Here is an 18,924-nt window from a genome sequence, read left to right on the forward strand (position 1 = left end):
ATGAGGTCTGTGGGATGGAAAAAAATAGCAACAGGAGAGTTTGAGATTATTTTATAGAGTTAAATACATATGTGTATGAATAATGTCAACCCTCTGTGAATGAGTAAATTCTCTTTAGTTTTTTTCAGTCAATCATGCAAAGTGAGAATCAGAGCATTTAAAAATACAAAAGATGGTATTTATTTTCTTGAGACTAACTTGCAATCATATAAGCCACATATTTTATCATTTTGTATCTTTACATGGAGGTCGTGTTCTTGAGGGTGTATTTCCTCCTAAATGATCAATTATTCACAAACTCATGCTTGAGTCATTGCTCCTTTGGCCATGTATGTCCATATTACAAAGGCACTGATTAAAATATGACAATACAAGGGATTAGGTGATTTTTTAATAAGTGCATGAAAATACTAGCAGAAATATGGAAAAAAAAAAGTGTTACTGAAAGATGAAACTGAAGAAAATTTGACCAATGCTAATTCTTCACTCAAAAAGAAGAAAAGAAAATATCTACAAATATGTTCTTAAAGGCCATAATAAAATATTGTAGCTAGGGTTTCCTGGTAATAATTAAGCTTCATAATTATACCAAAAACTGTGCTGTCATAGTTCTATTTAGTAACAAAGCAATTCTTTTCCAAGTTTTTTCATCAAGCACCCCACCACACACAGATTCCTGCAGTCACTAACTCACCATCATCACCCACGTCCCCAATCTCCCAAACCATATAGAAAGCTGTTTTCCTTTCATCACTTCTCTCAAAGTCAGTAGTTTTAGGCTTGAAAATTCATACAAGGGACAAGCTCTGCCTTAGTTAGGGTTCTTAAATTACCATAGACTTGGGAGGCTTAAACAAGAGAAATTTATTTTCTCACAGTTCTGGAAGCTGAAAGTCTGAGACCAGGTTGTCAGCATGACTAGGTTGTGGTGAGGGCCCTCATGCAGGTTGTGGATGGTCATATTTCTTGTTGTATCTTCACAGGGCAGAAACAGAGTGAGAGAGCTCTTGGGTCTCTTTTATAAAGGCACTACCATTCATGACGGATTCACCCTCATGACCCAATGACCTCCCAAAGTCCCCACCTCCTAATACCATCACATTGGGAGTTAGGATTTCAACACATGAATTGGGGGCAGGGGACACTAACGTTAAGATCATTGCAGGCTGCTGGAAAGAGACTTTCTCGGCAACACAGGTCATCATTAGGGATACAAGTGACCATGGAAGCCTGCACGCTTCTTTATGACTGTGGCTATTCTAGTCAGAGAAGGGGACAGAGACTTAAAGAGTATTTGGAACCAGGTGAAAAGGTTCATGCCCAAATTTTATGGTGTCCAGCTATGTGTCATGAGAGCAACAAAATTCTCCATGTTTCTATGAGCAAAATCAGTCTCTTTTCCACATGGTTAAGAGATTCCAACGGGCCACAGCTATAGAAAAGCAGGGAGAAGGGAGGTCCGGCAATAGTAATTCATGTTTGTTTCCCTTAATTAGGCAGTGGCTTTACATCCCAGTGTCCTATATTTTAAGGGATGTATGCTGGGATTTAATTAATGATGAGGAGGAAAAGAATTTTTCAAACGCTTTGTGTACAAGGAGAAATCAAGCAGTTTTGGGAAGCTTCAGTAACTATTTCTGGAGACCAGAGTATTAGCAAGTTTATAAAATATTGTGTGCCAGTAGGCTTGAAGCATTATTAAAATTCTCTGAATTAACTAATTTTGACTAATTCTATGTGTGAAAATATATTGAAAGGTACATATAAGGAAGGTCTCATGTCCTAAAGTTGGAGAAACTGGACAAATGAAAATTTTATAAAAGCAGAAATAATACAGGATTAAATGCCAATTCACTAAAACAGACCATCTACTCTGACAGAATTCAGAGGGAGGAGAAACGGTGGCGGGAATAGCAGTATGGATGGAAAGGAGTCAGCATCCAGGCTGACCTTGAAGAGACATTGGGACACACACCAATGGGCATCAGTAGGAAAGTCAGGACAGGCAGGGGAGCAGCAGGCACAGAGGATGGGGTTCAGAGATGGCCTCGATTCCAGAACTGACCAACTACACCCATCTGTTCCAAAAATAAACACCTACTGAGTTCTTTCTGTCTGAGAGATACTGTGGGAAGAGGTGTGAGGGAAGAAAATGTTTGAGAAGGAGAATTCATACTTACGGTTTTCTTCAAAGCACCAGATCCCATGCTAATCACTTTATCCTTGAATTCCTACTCCAGAAGTTTGTAGTGAAACAAACACAAAGCACACCAATAACTGCATCACTGGGTAAAGGAGGACAGTTGCTGTGTGAGAGTTATAACGTTAGAAAACTCCAAGCACAGAGATGCTCCTCAAGCTAGGAGAAATAAGGAAGTCTTAACAGAGGTGGAGGCATGATTGTCAGGCCTGAAACTCGTGTGGGATTGAAGATGGAGAGATGTCCCAATAGACAGAGATAGAGCCAGAGTCAGTGGGCTTTAAATATAATAGAATGGGTTTCAATGATATTCTGTGTTCAGTAAGGGGTGTTAGAGATGTAAAGTAGTAGAGTAGAGGTATGGAAGTTAGGTTTTCTGGATGGTAATCTGGTGCTGAGGAGCAGAATAAATTTGTTGGAGAGCCTTCCTTCAGGCAAACCAGGTGTATTAATCTGTTCTCATGCTGCTAATAAAGACATACTTGAGACTGGGTAATTTTAAAGGAAAGAGGTTTAATGGACTCACAGCTCCACATGGCTGGGGAGGCCTCACAACCATGGCAGAAGGCAAAGGAGAAGCAAAGTCACATCTTACGTGGTGGCAGACAAGAGAGCTTGTGCAGGGGTACTCCTATCTATAAAACCATTAGATTTTGTGAGATTTATTCACTACCATAAGAACAGTATGGAGGAAACCACCACGTGGCCCTGCCTTTGACATGTGGGAATTATTACAGTTCAAGGTGGGATTTGGGTGGGCACACAGCCAGCCAAACAATAGCACCAGGAAAGAAATCTACTGGAGTGAAAGGAAGGATCTGGCCCTGGGTGGTGGCCTAAGAAAGAGCTCCTGCAATGTGATATTAAAAGAGAAGAATTTTGGGTTTTTCATATAAGGGTCACTAACTAGATTGTAAATTTGGGCAACTCTTTCCTCCTCTTCAACATTTAATCTTTTCATTTGTAAAGAGTGAAATGAAGGACACTTAAGTAGTGAATTCTTCGGGAAATTGATAAATTATATGTGAGTAGTTTCTCTGCCTTTTATTTGTCTCTAGTGTTTTTGATATGTTAAAGTCCACTAATATAAATAATTCTCTTTTTAATTAGACTGATGAAAAATATGTGAACAGATATAATCTACTTATCAATCTTTAAATTGTTGAACTTTATTAATAGCTGGATAATCTGAGTGCAACTATCACAAATCCTAAAGCTCAAAAGACCTGAGAGATCATCTGGTTTAACTCCAGTTGTAGATTCAGATACTAAAGCCGTTGGAGGGTCAGTTAATAGTCAAAGTCACATAAATGCAAATAGCCAATGAAAAAACTTAATTCAAGGTCCTTTGATTGGTGGGCCAGTATATTTTGCCCTGGGCAGACTGTCTCTGCATAATATGTGTAATTTTTTTTAATTTTTTTTCTATGTTTCAGAAGGTAGGTAATATGCATAGTATTTTTCAATGAAATGGATGCATTACATATCACCAGGCAAGGAGTTCTGACTTGACTCTGCCATGTTAGCAAACCTGAATATATGCTACCCTAGGAAGACAGCAGAGTATCCTGGGATTTGGAAATGCAATTGATTGGATTAATACCCTGGCCCTGCTACGTATGACCTCAAGCAGGTTATTAAAACTCCATTTAACTAAATTGACTCATTGATAAATGGTGAAAATAATGTTGAGCTTCCAAAGTTGTTGTGGAATCAAAAGAGAAAATATAGGTAAGTTACCTAGGACTTCATCTGATAGCTTATTGCTGTTTATTAGGTTTTCTTCCTTCTGTGTCATTTCCTGAGGAAGGTTGGTATTCATTTAGTTCTCCTCCAAAACTGTGACATTTGAGTGTATGAACATAGTAAATGCTTATTATTGAATGAACGGCCCTTCCTGAACATGCTATGCTTTACCACACCACTTTCACAGCAGTATATTCATCAACTTGCAGAATAAATAAATGACTAAGTGAATAGATAAATAAATGAATAAAATAGATGAGTGACTAGGACTTAGCCCAAGACTGTAAAATTTCTTGGGGTAGTGAAAGTCTCACAGACCTTCTCCAGAATATAGAGGTAAACCCTAGAGGGGCTCAAGTCCTGTCAGATCCTAGGGACTCCTCAGGGTACATAAATAGCTTCATGGGGTCTCAAAATTCTAAGCAAGTAAAGGTATGGCATGTGGATATTTTAAAGGTAAAGATTCATAGCTCTTGTTGGATTTTCAAAAGAGTTTGTAATACACAAAATATTAAGAACTACTGCCAAAGACCTGGCCCAAGACTCTCTTCTACATCCTACTCTCAATCTACATAGCTCTGCCAGGAAATATATGGCCCTCCCAGCAAATAGCACCATGGCATTACACTTCAATGGAGGCCATGTTTTATTTGTCAATACCATCTCACAACAATTCACAATTATCCACGTAAATGGTTTACAGATCAGGATCTGTTTGGGAAGTGACATCTTGATGTTTTTAAAGAGCTGTAGTTAAATACTAAACATATGTAATACAGAAAGTGGTCTCAGGGAAAGAGTGAGAAAGCTGTAAACTCAAAGGGTATGTTAAAATTCAACGTGAATATGTAGTTAAAATTCAATTAAATTAAAAATGTATATATAATTTGAAAGAAAGTAAACAATGAGTATAATGTATAAATACATGATAATTATCCTATGAGTTGTGAAATAATGGTACTTGGTAAATATGAGTAACAATGAATGTCAACAAATATTTATAAAATTTCTATGGTGATTGAAGCTCCCTATATAAAATAATTTGCATTTAACAAGTTTTCTGACCCAGCAAGTTGGAGCATATGTTATATTCCATTGAAGGAAGAAGTTTCCATTTTAGCAATAAGATTTTTTTCATCAATTAGAAGTTATATCTTTCCATATAAATGAGTAATATAATCCTAATTTTCTTCATTAGTAACTCCTAACATGCTAATTTTCTTAATGTATTTATTCAGTATCTGAACGGTGATTTTTAAACCTGAAATGTTTTATTATTGTCAGTTTTTAAATAAATAAAATATGACTGATGTGACAAGCAGGCTTGTCATGCCTGAATGCACCACCATACTGTTTTACAGAATAAAGAAGATCTTGAACCATAGAAATGTTTTGCTGTTGAATGATACTACTGTTGATTCTAAGAACCCTCTATGAAATGGAAGGATATTTGGAGGGTCTTCCATTCCTCCTTTTTTTAGTAAGGGCACCCCAATCTTCCTTGGGAAAGCCTTGCTATTCTACTGTCAATCTACATAGTTCTGCTTGGCATGGTTGCGCATGCTTGTAACCAGCGACTTGAGAGGCCAAGGTGGGAGGATCGCTAGAGCCCTGGAGTTTGAAGCCAGCCTGGGAAACATGAGGAAAACCCCATCTAGAAAAAAACACACAACCTATGTAGTTCTGGTGAAGCTGATTCCACCCCTTACTTCAAGAGTGAATATTTGACCCAGGCCCGGTGAATCAGAGCATCAAAGAGTCCCTGTGAGTTACATTTCTGTCATTTGCAAGAAAAAGAGCAAAACTGCTACACTGGCCTATGTTCATCTTTCTTCTGGGATCATTTTGCCACTTCCATTCTGACATTACTAGTCCTCCTATTACTGTAGGAGGTGCCAGGTTGGTGCCCCATGTCATGTACATTTCAAGATGGGCTACTGTCTTTATTATTTGGTAAGAAAACATACATTCTCATTTTTATAATATTTATATAGTGCTTTATGGTTTACAAGGCCCTTTCACATTAGAAACCCCTGTCTTGTATCCTTTTGCTTTCTCATACCAAACTTTTCTTACAACCAACTCACAATTATTGGGAACAGTTTAAGAAACATGAATCACAGAGGAACATGGTTATCATGGATGAAAAACAGAAGAATAGTCAATATATTTACTGTTTATTGACTGCCCACTAACACCAAATTCTTTAAATTTGTGATTCTCATTTACACTGCTAGCATTTGTTCAAAGTCAATGTTATTGATTCTATCTACAGACACAGTTTAAAGATACTGCATAACTCAACCAAGATCACAAAGTAACTCAACCAAGATTGTTAAGTGGTAGAGTTGTGATAAAAACTCAGTTCTACCTGAGTCCAGAAACAGATTGTTTAATCAATATATTCAACTGCTGGCTCGGTCACAAAAGCAAAAACAAACAAGAAACACATCAGGCTCATGGAACTCCTTAAAGAAACACCGATGGTAGCAATGTCCTTTTCAAACTGGATGAATACATGTGTTATCACAGCAGATATGTTTAATTAATACTGACTTCATCCCTTTTGGTTTCTGTTCAACAACCCGGATTTGGGGAACTAAGAACTGAAAATAAGAAAAGCCTTGCTCCGTGATTTCAATCTTTAAAAAACTCAGCTGTGGAAAAGGTCCACTTTGAGAAATGTAATCTATAATCAAATGGATAAAGGCATGAGAGTGAAAAATGAAGTTGTTAAGCTGAAGTGATGAGAACTGAAAAGGGTCAAAATGCATGGAAATTGAAATGAACTAGATCTATCTGTTAGGATGCTGTTTTTGTTCACTAGAGGCTGCTGGGTGCAGATTCTGAGTCAAAGTTGAACCATGGATTCCGTACAGACCACTCAGGCTCACATGTGGAAATGAAATCCCAAGGAACAAGACACACACACACACACACACACACACACACACACAAACCCTGCTTTGATAGATTTGTGGGGATGTCAGTCAGTCTAACCATAGAGAAAAGAAGCCTTTAGCAACTGCGTCTCTGGATTCCTTCCAGAGATCAGGAGGTCACTCTGTTGGTAGGAAGAACACCAGAAAGGCATCATCTTGCCAGCAAGACCTTGCTACTCTTTTGTTTTAAGCAGTTTATTCCTTGATCCACAAGAGACCACGATTATTCTTAACTTTTAAAACATAAACTTTGAGTTAAAAGAAAACTGGTTGAAAATATCCAATTTGAATTTTACATCTTCAGAAAATTGGATCATAATTGCTCACTGAAAAGAGAGCTCATCAATTCACCCTCTCTGTAGGAGATAGTCAGTGTCTGATCCATTAAGTTATCATCCTAAAGCAGGACATTTATCATAATTTATTCTAGGATATTCTAAATTTACTCTGTTGATTACCATTGTGTAAACAGTGTCTTCTGTGAGCTTGGGTTGCATGATTGAGCGTTGGAACTGGCACTGATTTGAAGTCACCATTTGCTAAAGAGCTTCGGGTTGTTCTATCAGTACAAACTCCAGGGATGTCTAACAAGGGGTTCAGTGAAAAAAAAATGAGGCTCTTCCTCTATGTAATGTTAATGGGCCACTTACTGAAATATATCTCTTTGGAGAGGCAAGTCTAAATGGTATGAGGTTAAAGAACATTAGAAAGTGGTTTGTGCATGTTCAACAACATGACTTTTCTCATTAAAAAAAGGGAAAAAAAACCTGCATCTAAGATATTGTAGAGGTCAGCATTAAAAAAGTTTTTTTAAAATAAATATCTTAAATGACAATGTACACAACAAAGTAATGGCATTATTCTCATAACTATAGTAGAAGCTGTCCAAACTGGAAGGAAAGACCTATTTTTTAATTTGCTATATTTTTCTTAAAGAAAAATATATATTCAATAATTTATTTGACATAGGCTGAAGATACTGAGTATTTATTAAAATTGTTATTAAAATTAATGACATCTGGCTATTTCTTTCCTTCAGATGTTGCTCATAACTCTTCTACTCTTTTTCTCCCCAGTAGTTCTCTTGCTTCATTTCCAACCATATGATAATTACTTAAGTTATTCCCAATCCTTCAGCCTTTGGCATTGAAAGGGACTTGATTTTCTCTATCCAATGTTACCTTTATGTTTTTGTCCTTCCCTATCTTTCAGAGTGGAGAAAACTGATGTAAAATCTTGAGGGCTGGGCACTGTGGCTCACACCTGTAATCCCAGCACTTTGGGAGGCTGTGGCGGGCAGATCACAAAGTCAAGAGTTCAAGATCACCCTGACCAACATAGTGAAGCCCTGTCTCTACTGAAAATACAAAAATTAGCTGGGCATGCACCTGCAATTCCAGCTACTCAGGAGGCTGAGGCAGGAAAATTGCTTGAACCTGTAGTGAGCAGAGATCATGCCACTGCACTCTGTCCTGGGCAACAGAGCAAGACTCCATCTCAAAAAAAAAAAAAAAAAAAAATCTTATTTGAATATTTTTGTCTCTGCTGCAAAAGATTCTTGCTTCCCTTTGTTCCTTGACTTTCTCCTAAGAAATATTTTATTATTTTTTTCCTACAGATCTTTGTGTTAGACTAATGTCTAATATACTGAGCTTCTTTCCAGATGATACCAATAGAAATTTGGAAGAAATTATCACAAAACAAAGGAACTTTATCTAATATTTTTTCAGCACAGCTTTCTGTCTCCTTGACTTAGCTCAAATCAAATTCAGGCTTCAGTCTGATGTCTCTTTTAATGCTATTTTATTTCTTTTTTTCAGCAGCATGGTTGCCTCATTGAATGTATTTTAAACTCAATTGATTGCAGTTATCTCTGAGTGATACTATAGCTGTTCTGGATAATCCATGAAATTCTAAGTGTCTTATTTACAACCTCATTCTTTGGATAATGGTCCCATAAAGATGTCATTCGTCGTGCTGTATTAACTGTTACCGTGTTAGTCTGACAAAAGACCGGCTGATCTAAAACATAGCCCTGGAGAGCCTGAACATAGAAAGTTTACCAATCAAAATGGTGTCTTCATGAAGTGCTCTTCCCATTTTGATAGAACAAGCTAACCAATCATATTGCTTTATGGCATCCAGATATTTCATTTCCATCAGGCCTTGCCCATAATTCTTCCACTCTTTTCTCCTCAATTTTTATTTTGCTACTTCATCAACCACATATTCATGGTAACCTAGTTATTTTCAGTGTCTTCAAGCTTTGGTTTGATGAGGACTTGATTTTCACCACAAAATTTTACCTTTCAATGTGTTCTTTTCCATTAAAGTTTTTTCTCCACCTTTGCCTTTTCAAAGTGAAGTATAATGTAAAATCATATTTGAATCTTTTTGTCTGTGCTATGAAAGTACTTGCTTCCCTTTTTCTCTTTTCTTTCCCTTGGAAAGTCCTTTGTCATGGTGGAGTATAAACGTAAGATTCACACAGGATCCTAAAAGGACGGTAGTAGAAAGCTACAGAAAGACAAAATGTCGGGGTCACTAGAGCTTCTAGTGAAGGCAAAATTAGGATTATTAGGTCCGAGGACCTAGACTCACTCTACAGTTTCTGAGATGTTGCCATCTTTCCATGCTCTCCATGTATCTTCACTAAAAAGTTACATTTCTTTGAAATTTTAAAAAACCTCATGATCACCTTTTCATCTCAATGAAAAATTTGTCCTTGAGTAAGTTTATCTTCTTCCCTCCTTCTGACCTCAATCCAGTTCCACCCTATTACAAGATGATACTCGAGTTCCGTTTCAGAGGAGAAGGTTGAATCCACGTGGCCTAAAGTAAACTTCTGGAAAGAGCTTCATACTTGCCTTCTGTAAAATCGGCAAGCACAAAATGCTCAAATTGAGTGAGGGTTAATTGTAAATTTACCTCCTTAACCATATTTAAGAATAATTCCTTGCTAAATACCTTATGGAAATTAAGTAAATATTATATTTCTGTGAGATATCATTGGACACAATTTATCAAATGAGCTGGAGTCAGGAAGGGGTAAACAGAAAACAGAATACTATTTTATTCTTTCTTCACACTTTCCCTTTCAACCCACCCTATTCTAACCTATTGCATGAAATTCTCTAGTCATTTTCAGCGATTGAAAAGTCAAGCCATTCTACAAGGCAATCTGTCTGTTCTCTTCAAAACCTCAATATTATGATTAGCAACGTGAATAATGTAGTTAGCAGAAGAAACATGACTAACAGAGATTGTGAACTCCTAATGTTTAATCATTTAAAATATTGAAATGTATATATGGCATTTATAAATATTCCTCATTAAATAATCATCTCTTGGAAATATATAAGAATATAATACACAAATGTTTCAAACCCTACTCTTTGCAACAAAGTGGGAAACTATAATACTAATAATGAATAATGTTTTCAATTCTTAGGCAATTGGCAGAATTGGCAATTCTGGTGGTGTTAAATCCTTATATAGTAAAACATTGGGTCTTTTGGAACCCTGCAAAGTCATTATTGTCACTATTTTAGAGACAGAGAAACTAATATCCAGAAAAGATCAGTAACTATCCCGAAAACAATACAAGATATGTAATTACCTCAAGTTCTTAAATAGGTGAGCAAATAGACCAAAGCTAGCAAAAGTTGTGATGGAGGATGACTATATTTACTATTTTCTGATATTTTTCCATATGCTATGGCATATATGTGGAGACTGACAAATGTCATCAACGGTGAGCCACTCAGCCCCTTCCAACTGCAGAACAAAAACAAGTTATTATTGTACAATCTTTAAAATCATCCAGGGTTTGCACACTTTGATCGAAGTATGCAAATACAAGATTTGAATAATCTAGATGACCACAAATACTAGAATACTTATCTGTCTGAAGAATTTTTTTAATGGTAGAAATCAATCTTACTTGTGTCTTTTTTGGGGGAGTTTTGTTTGTTTTTCGGTTTTGGCTTGTTGGTAGGACAGAGAGTTCTATTTTAATGACAGTGTATTCATTTTCACTGGTGTAATACAAACACGGTTCAATTTAGAGATGGCAACCTAGAAATGAGAGATGTTGTCTTAATTGTGAACTCTGACAGGTGAGAATATAGCAAATTCATTTTGACCTCCAAAAACATGAGAGACTGTTCTATATTTTAAAAGACAGACATACAATGTATAATTAAAATATAAAAATAAAAACATGTATACAAGATATTTTGGGGGGATGGGGAAATTTACATGTAAATTTGGGGAAGAAGATGCCAGGAATATGCAGTATCTTTGTAATTGAGGTGGTAGAGACTAGATCTCAGCAGCCTGGGAGACAGTCCTTCCAGAGCTGAAGTTTCTCACAAGGTCTCTGTGGGTTAATGTCAGCAAGGGTCCTAACTGATACTCGAAGGGTGCGCCTGCTCTCTCTCTCTCTCTTTTTTTTTTTTTTTTTTTTTTTGCGACAGAACCTAACAGTGTTGCCCAGGCTAGAGTGCAGTGGTGCAATCTCGGCTCACTGCAACCTCTGCCTCCCGGGTTCAAGTGATTCTCCTGCCTCAGCCTTCCCAGTAGCTGGGACTACAAGTGTGCCACCACACTTGGCTAATTTTTGTATTTTTAGTAGAGATGGGTTTTTGCCATGTTGGCCACGCTGGTCTCAAACTCCTGACCTCAAGGGACCCACCCGCCTCAGCATCTCAAAGTACTAGGATTATAGGTGTGAGCCACCGTGCCCCGGCCAGGGTGAATCATCTGAGGTCAGGAGTTCAAGACCAGCCTGACCAACATGGTGAAACCCTGTCTCTACTAAAAAGACAAAAAAGTAGCTGGGCGTGGTGGTGCATGCCTGTAATCCCAGCTACTCAGGAGGCTGAGACAAGAGAATCACTTGAACCCGGGTGATGGAGGCTGCAGGGAGCCAAAATCACACCATTGCACTCCAGCCTAGGCAACAAGAGTGAAACTCTGTCTCAAATAAAAAAGGAAAGAAATCAAATACCTAGACAGGCAGTATGCAATAATGTTCTTTCACAGAGTGTCCATTTGTTGTGAAACACTGAAGATCAACACAGAGGGGCAGGGAAGGGAAGGAAAAAGGAAGACAGTTTGAAGAAAAACCATCAATTACTATTTTGCCTCTTTTTTTCCATGTTTATGTTGTCTCCTTGAGAATCCCAGGATGAGATCACTCTTCACATACATTCCTATTTATTGGCTGGCCTTGAGTGGGTTTATCTGTTTCTAAGTAATCAGCTGGAACGCTGTCCTGTTTAATGCTGTCCTGGAGTTTAATGCTGTCCTGGAGTTTAATGCAATTGCAGCAAGGCACACACAGATGAATCATCCCTCAGTAGATACTTTAGTTTCTTTTCTCTTGTTCCTTCCATCCCTTCAAGAGTACAGGATGAAAAGAGTTTGGGAACAATCACCCCAAAACAGAAAGGCATATACTGTAGTTCTAAAGGTATCTAATGAAAAAAATTGAAGTTTCTTCATTGAATACTAAGATTTAAAATTACCTTAAAGACTTAAGTTAATTTAAGCAATTTGCATGTCAAACAGCATTTACTGCCTTACGCTTTATAAGATTGTACATTTATTGGTTGAATGAAAGTTCTAATCAAAAAAAGAAAATGCTTCTTTTTATATATATGTGAAAAACATAATTTCATGGGTTTCTTTCTATAAAGATGAACAAATATGATCAAGTTGCTATATCTAATGGATATCCAGCATTTATATGAATGAAAATTCAGCAAACCAAACCATGTATAAAGAATCAAAGAGTGAATAATAGCCAGACAAAGCAATAAATATTATCAAATCACGTGTACTGTCTTCTCTACATCCTGAGCACAATAAGATATATACCAAAAAGATTGTGCTTACCATTTTTGAGTCAGTATGTATTTTTTACCCAAATATTTCTATTCATTTCCTAAAAATATACTTACTCTTTATGATCCTTATAAGTTCTTTGATAAAGACATAAAAATCTATATAAAATAAGTTGAGATTTGAGAAACAGTATATATGAGAAATCACAATACTATGCCAACTACTCAAGTATCTGAATTTAATTACATATAAAAACTTTAAGAGCAAATTAATGCTGACAGTCTCATGCATCATTTTGTCAAGAAGGTAAGTTATAGATATTGCTCATATAAACAAAATAATCAGTGTCAACATCATTAAAATTCTAGAATTACAATATTTGGTACATTATCAAAACCTGACTTGCTGCCTTATCACTATGTTTTCAGTAACTCTATGTTAATAAACAATTAGCATCCAATGGACATTTTATAGTTATAAATAAATTTGTCCATTTAAAATATATCCATATATTATCAAACTAAAGGATACTGATATCTATTAAGGAAAAAAGACATCTTATAAAATGCTACTAGTTTTGTTTTCTGGTTGTATATAAAAGAATGCCAGCTCCAGTAAAATGTGTTTACATACCTCTTAATAAATATTTTCTTTAATCGTGAGCAACCAAAAAAATTGTGTATGCTTTCAAACACAGTTTATATATAACATTTTAGAAGCATTGAACTTTGTGTCAGTCTCACCGATACAATAGCATGTTTTTAGTGAGTATCAGAATAAGAATAATAAGTAAATTACCCATTGACTACCCAACAATGGTTTTTATTTTTTTAATTCTGTTCAATTTTTTTACCAAGACTCTACTAGGTAGTAAAATGAGCATTAAATAAAGTACTCAAGGTTTAGTGAAAATATTCTCAGTGAACATGGGATGGGTCAATATAAAAATTAGTCACCTAGTAATCCAGTCAAAAGCACCCAATAGAAACCTCTAAATACTGACAGAAACCTATAATTTGTGTGGCTTTTATGTCTGTTTGAAAGAAAGCCAGAGTGGGGTGATGAAAGTAATGTTCAAAGTCCCCAATTTATATTTAGTGGCAAAACAATTTGTACATTAATAAAAATTTTTAAAGAAAACAATAATTTGAACTCAAAGCATCATTTTCCTCCTTAAATTGTTTTCACTTAAATGTTAAGATTTTCCTCTTCTAAGAAGTCAAATGAGGAGCAAGTACAGCTGCTTTTTCTTTGAACATGGGAATGGCTTTTACAGTAGTTATAAGTTTGATTATATCCAGAGACAGACTCTCCCAGGGGAAGATTTATCAACCAAGTCAGCATCAACCGCAAATATTCACAAACAGTTGTTGAAACAGTTGTTTATCAATAATATGAAGTAACATTTGCTCAGTCTCTCATGTTGGCGGGAGGGAGGGCAGAAGTCTTAAGTCTCATTTCTCTCCCTACATACTCAGCATATTTAGTTCTTGGGCTTATTTATTATGCTGATCAAGAAAGAACCGGAGGTGGTTTAGAGAGCACATTGATTTCACTGAAAATGGCCAAGAGTTACTACAAGAAGAATATAGGCCAACAGCCTTAGTGAGTGATGTGAGGAAAAAGAAACAGACTTGGGGTGAGTATTAGTATATATACTATTACATTATAATAATATTACATGTTATGGCATTGTAATATCACTAATATATAATATTTAAATTTTGTTAAAAATCTAGAGTTATGATATTCAGTATATTACAACATTCAGCACATTATCAAAACCTGACATGCTGCCTTATCCCTACATTTTCAGTAACTACTATGTTAATAAGAAATTAGCATCCAATGGACACTTTATAGTTGTAAATCAATTTGTCCATTAAAAATATACCCATCCTATTATCAAACTCAAGGATACTAACATCTATTAAGGTAGAGAGAAATCTGTATATTCACTAACATATAGTATTAGTGACATTATATAGTAATAGCATTGGTCATATTAAGGTAGAGTTTGAGGGAATTTGGAGTGGAAGAGGAGAGAATATGGGGGGAAACTACCTTGCAGGAGGGAGATTGGGAGGTGGAAAAGGAGAGTTTAAAATATCTTTTGGGCCTGGCGCAGTGGCTCACGCCTGTAATCCCAGCACTTTGGGAGGCTGAGGCAGGTGGATCACCTGAGGTCAGGAGTTCAAGACCAGCCTGACCAAGATGGTCAAACCCCTTCTCTACTAAAAATACAAAAATTAGCCAGGCATAGTGGTGGGCGCCTGTAATCCCAACTACTAGGGGGGCTGAGGCAGGAGAATAGCTTGAATTGGAAGGCGGAGGTTACAGTGAGCCAAGATTGCGCCATTGCACTCCAGCCTGGGTGACAGAGCGAGACTCTGTCTCAAAAAAAAAAAAAAAAAAAAAAAAAAAAAAAAAAAAAATTACCTTTTCTACATGTAACTAACTTTGGCAATTTCTTGAAAGCTTTAACTTTTCACTTATTTTGCCTGCTGAACTGTGATTTCCCTGGCTGGGACAATCTGCAGAGATTATCTTCTATCTTCAGGTTAAATTTATTTGACCAGCCTTTCACTTGAGGCTTTTACCTTTTCTAAAGTGACACTCAGTCCTCTCCTTTCCTCTATGTTTTGTCCATGGTGATGAGCTGAATTCTGTCCCTCCAAATTTCATATGTTGGAGTCCTAAAACCTAGTACCTCAGAATGTCACTGTAGAGATAGAATCGTTAAAGAGTTGATTAAGTTCAGATGAAGTGGGCCCTAATCCAGCATGACTGGTATCCCTTTTTTTTTTTTTTTTTTTTTTTTTTTTTTGAGACAGAGTCTCTCTCTGTCGCCCAGGCTGGAGTGCAGTGGTCAGATCTCAGCTCACTGTAAGCTCCGCCTCCCGGGTTTACGCCATTCTCCTGCCTCAGCCTCTCTAGTAGCTGGGACTACAGGCGCCCGCCACCTCGCCCGGCTAGTTTTTTGTATTTTTGTTTAGTAGAGACGGGGTTTCACCGTGTTAGCCAGGATGGTCTCGATCTCCTGACCTCGTGATCCGCCGGTCTCGGCCTCCCAAAGTGCTGGGATTGACTGGTATCCTTTTAAGAAGAGATTAGGACGCAGACACACACAGAGGGAACACCCTGTGAAGATCCCAGAAGATGGCCATTTACAAGTCACGGAGGCTCCCAGAAGAAAACGACTGGTGGACACTGTTACGAGAAAGGGATCCCCGTCCAGACCCCAAGAGAGGGTTCTCGGACCTCACTCAAGAAAGAATTCAGGGTGAGTCCATAGAGTAAATAAAGTGAAAGTAAGTTTATTAAGAAAGTTAAGGGGACGGGCCCGGTGGCTCAATCCTGGGAGGCCAAGGCAGGTGGATTATCTGAGGTCAGAAGTTCAAGACCAGCCTGGCCAACAGGTGAAACCCCATCTCTACTAAAAATACAAACAATTAGCAGGGTGTGGTGGCGGGCGCCTGTAATTCCAGCTACTTGGGAGGCTGAGGTAGGAGAATCGCTTGAACCAGGAGGTGGAAGTTGCAATGAGCTGACACCACTCCATTGCACTCCAGCCTGGGCAAAAGTGGGGTTAAAAAAAAAGAAAGAAAGTCAAGGAATAAAAAATGGTTACTCCATAGGCAGAGCAGCATGGGCTGCTCAACTGAACATACTTATAGTTACTTCTTAATTATATGCAAAACAAGGGGTGGATTACTCATGAATTTTCCATGAAAGGGGTGGTCAATTCCAGGAACTGAAGGTTCCTCCCCTTTTTAGACCATATAGGGTAACTTCCAGATATTGCAATGGCATTTGTAAACGGTTATGGGACGGGTGGGAGTGTGTTTTAGCATGCTAATGCATTATAATTAGCATATAATTAGCAGTGAGGAGATCAGAGGTCACTTTCATCACCATCTTGATTTTGGCTGGCTTCTTTACTTTATCCTGTCCTTTTTTTATATACTTTAAGTTCTGGGTTACATGTGCAGATCGTGCAGTTTTGTTACATAGGTATACACGTTCCATGGTGGTTTGCTGCACCTATCAACCTGTCACCTACATTAGGTATTTCTCCTAATGTTATCCTTCCCCAAACTCCCCACCCCACCCCGCTGCAGACCCCAGTGTGTGATGTTCCCCTCCCTGAGTCCATGTGTTCTCATTGTTCAACTTCCACTTAGGAGTGAGAACATACCACATCCTGTTCTATCAGCAAAGTCTTTGTGACCTTTATCTTGTGCCAACTTCCTATCTCATTCTGTGACTAAGAATGCCTAACCTCCTGGGAATGCAGCCCAAGAGGTCTCAGCCTTGTTTTACCTTATCCCTATTCAAGATGGAGTTGCTGTGGTTCAAATGCCTCTGACACCTTGACCTTGGACTGCCGGCTTCAAGAACTGTGAGAAATTAATTTCTGCTGTTGAAGCTGCCCAGCCGGTAGTATTCGTTATAGCAGCCCTAGCAGATTAATCTATCATCCCTTAAAATCTACTTTTCTTTGCTCCTGTCTTTTCAGTTCCACTCTCTCTTTCTCTCCTCAACTTCCCAAAATAGCCAAGGTTCTGTGTACCAATGCTTCTCACCATAGTTCCATGCAGACTACCCAGTTATCTAAATTCAAATCAGGGTCGGTTACCAAGATAAGATACAAAGTAATCTAGGACTGTGAAGTTATCAGGCAAGGGGTGGACTGCTAAAAGGACTGGAGGGAAGTGCTGGGAAGAAAAATCATACAGGAAAATCACCTCTGGATCAGAGAAGGAAGACAGAATAAGAGGTGCTTGAGAGATGGAAGCACATGGTTCACCTTGGGGATGAAAAAGAAGAAAGAAACAGTATCATTAATTGACCAATCTTCTTGTGCCAGACACTCTACAGAATTAAATGTTCCACATGTTTTATGACATCCTCTTTAGTGGCATAGGGGATAGGTAATAGTATTATCCCCAATTTACTGTTGAGGAATCGAGGTTCAGAGAGGTTAGATAACTTGGCCAAGGTCTCATAGAAAAGGAGTTATTAAACCATACATCAATTCTGATCCACCCTCTTCTAGATTGTGGGTCCATCATCACTACACTCTATCCCAAGACAGATAAATCAAGGAAGTGAAATTGTGGCTACTCAAACAAGATAGAGAACAAAGCAGCAAGATGCAAAGGGGGAAAGATGCATAGGAAATGACCCTGAAGACCAAACTAACCATCTAGAAATTGGTAGAGCTAACTCCCATCAAACCACTCTATCTCCTATTCTCCATCCTAATATAGGACTTAGGTCAGATTCCACACATGTATGAATATCCTTACTTGATTCCCAGTCACTAAATGACTCCCTTTCTTGCCATCCTAGCTGCCCCATCCCCATCCAACTGTATTTAAAAGGTCCTAAGAGTATTCTAACTAAGCAGCCATGAACTGACCTCATCCACAAAATAACTTCCAACTGGCATAAATGTGTTTGTTCACCTGCTGACTCAGACACCTGCCAACACTTAGACACATCTGGGGCACCTGATGGCAATAGCACTTTTCACCAAGCAAAACACACCTTCATAAAACACAAAAATCATGGTGAGTTAAGCTCCAGAATTGGCTGGACAGTCATTAGGAACATAGGATTTCCTTTCCCGAGAAACTCTTTGGCAAACTTAGACTTTTGCCTTTGTAGCTAAAATAGGCAAATTCAATCAAAAGAAAATTCAGATAGGAAAATGCTGGAAATAGACCACAAGTTCGCAACATTCCCTAGTCTGAGTATTTGAGCCCTAACTATTCAGTAGCTGCTTTTGCTGTGCTCTGGTTCCTGCACAATGTTGATGAAATACATTTTCTGTGTATGTGAATAGGATTTTGCAAGATGTTTATGAATTCAGAGACTTTACTGGGGACTAAAAGCCCCTGCCCTAGACACTCCACTTGTAGAGTTCATAAATCAAATGCTAAACCTTTCCTACATCTTCCAGATGCAGCTAGAAATGTTTTCAGTTGGCACAACAGCAAAAATGAGGAAGGGATTGTAAGATATTAATAACCAGGTTTTAAGTGGCATCACTAAAACTGTTGTGCACATGAGTCTGAAATATGTTTAAAAACTGGAATTTTGGCCTCTATCATTCTAATTCCTCTCTTGCTTAATATAATTTGAAGCTGTTATGGTCTTATATTAAATAATCAAGGACAA

Source organism: Chlorocebus sabaeus, chromosome 7, assembly GCF_047675955.1.
Source record: "Chlorocebus sabaeus isolate Y175 chromosome 7, mChlSab1.0.hap1, whole genome shotgun sequence".
NCBI classification, from domain to species: Eukaryota; Metazoa; Chordata; class Mammalia; order Primates; family Cercopithecidae; genus Chlorocebus; species Chlorocebus sabaeus.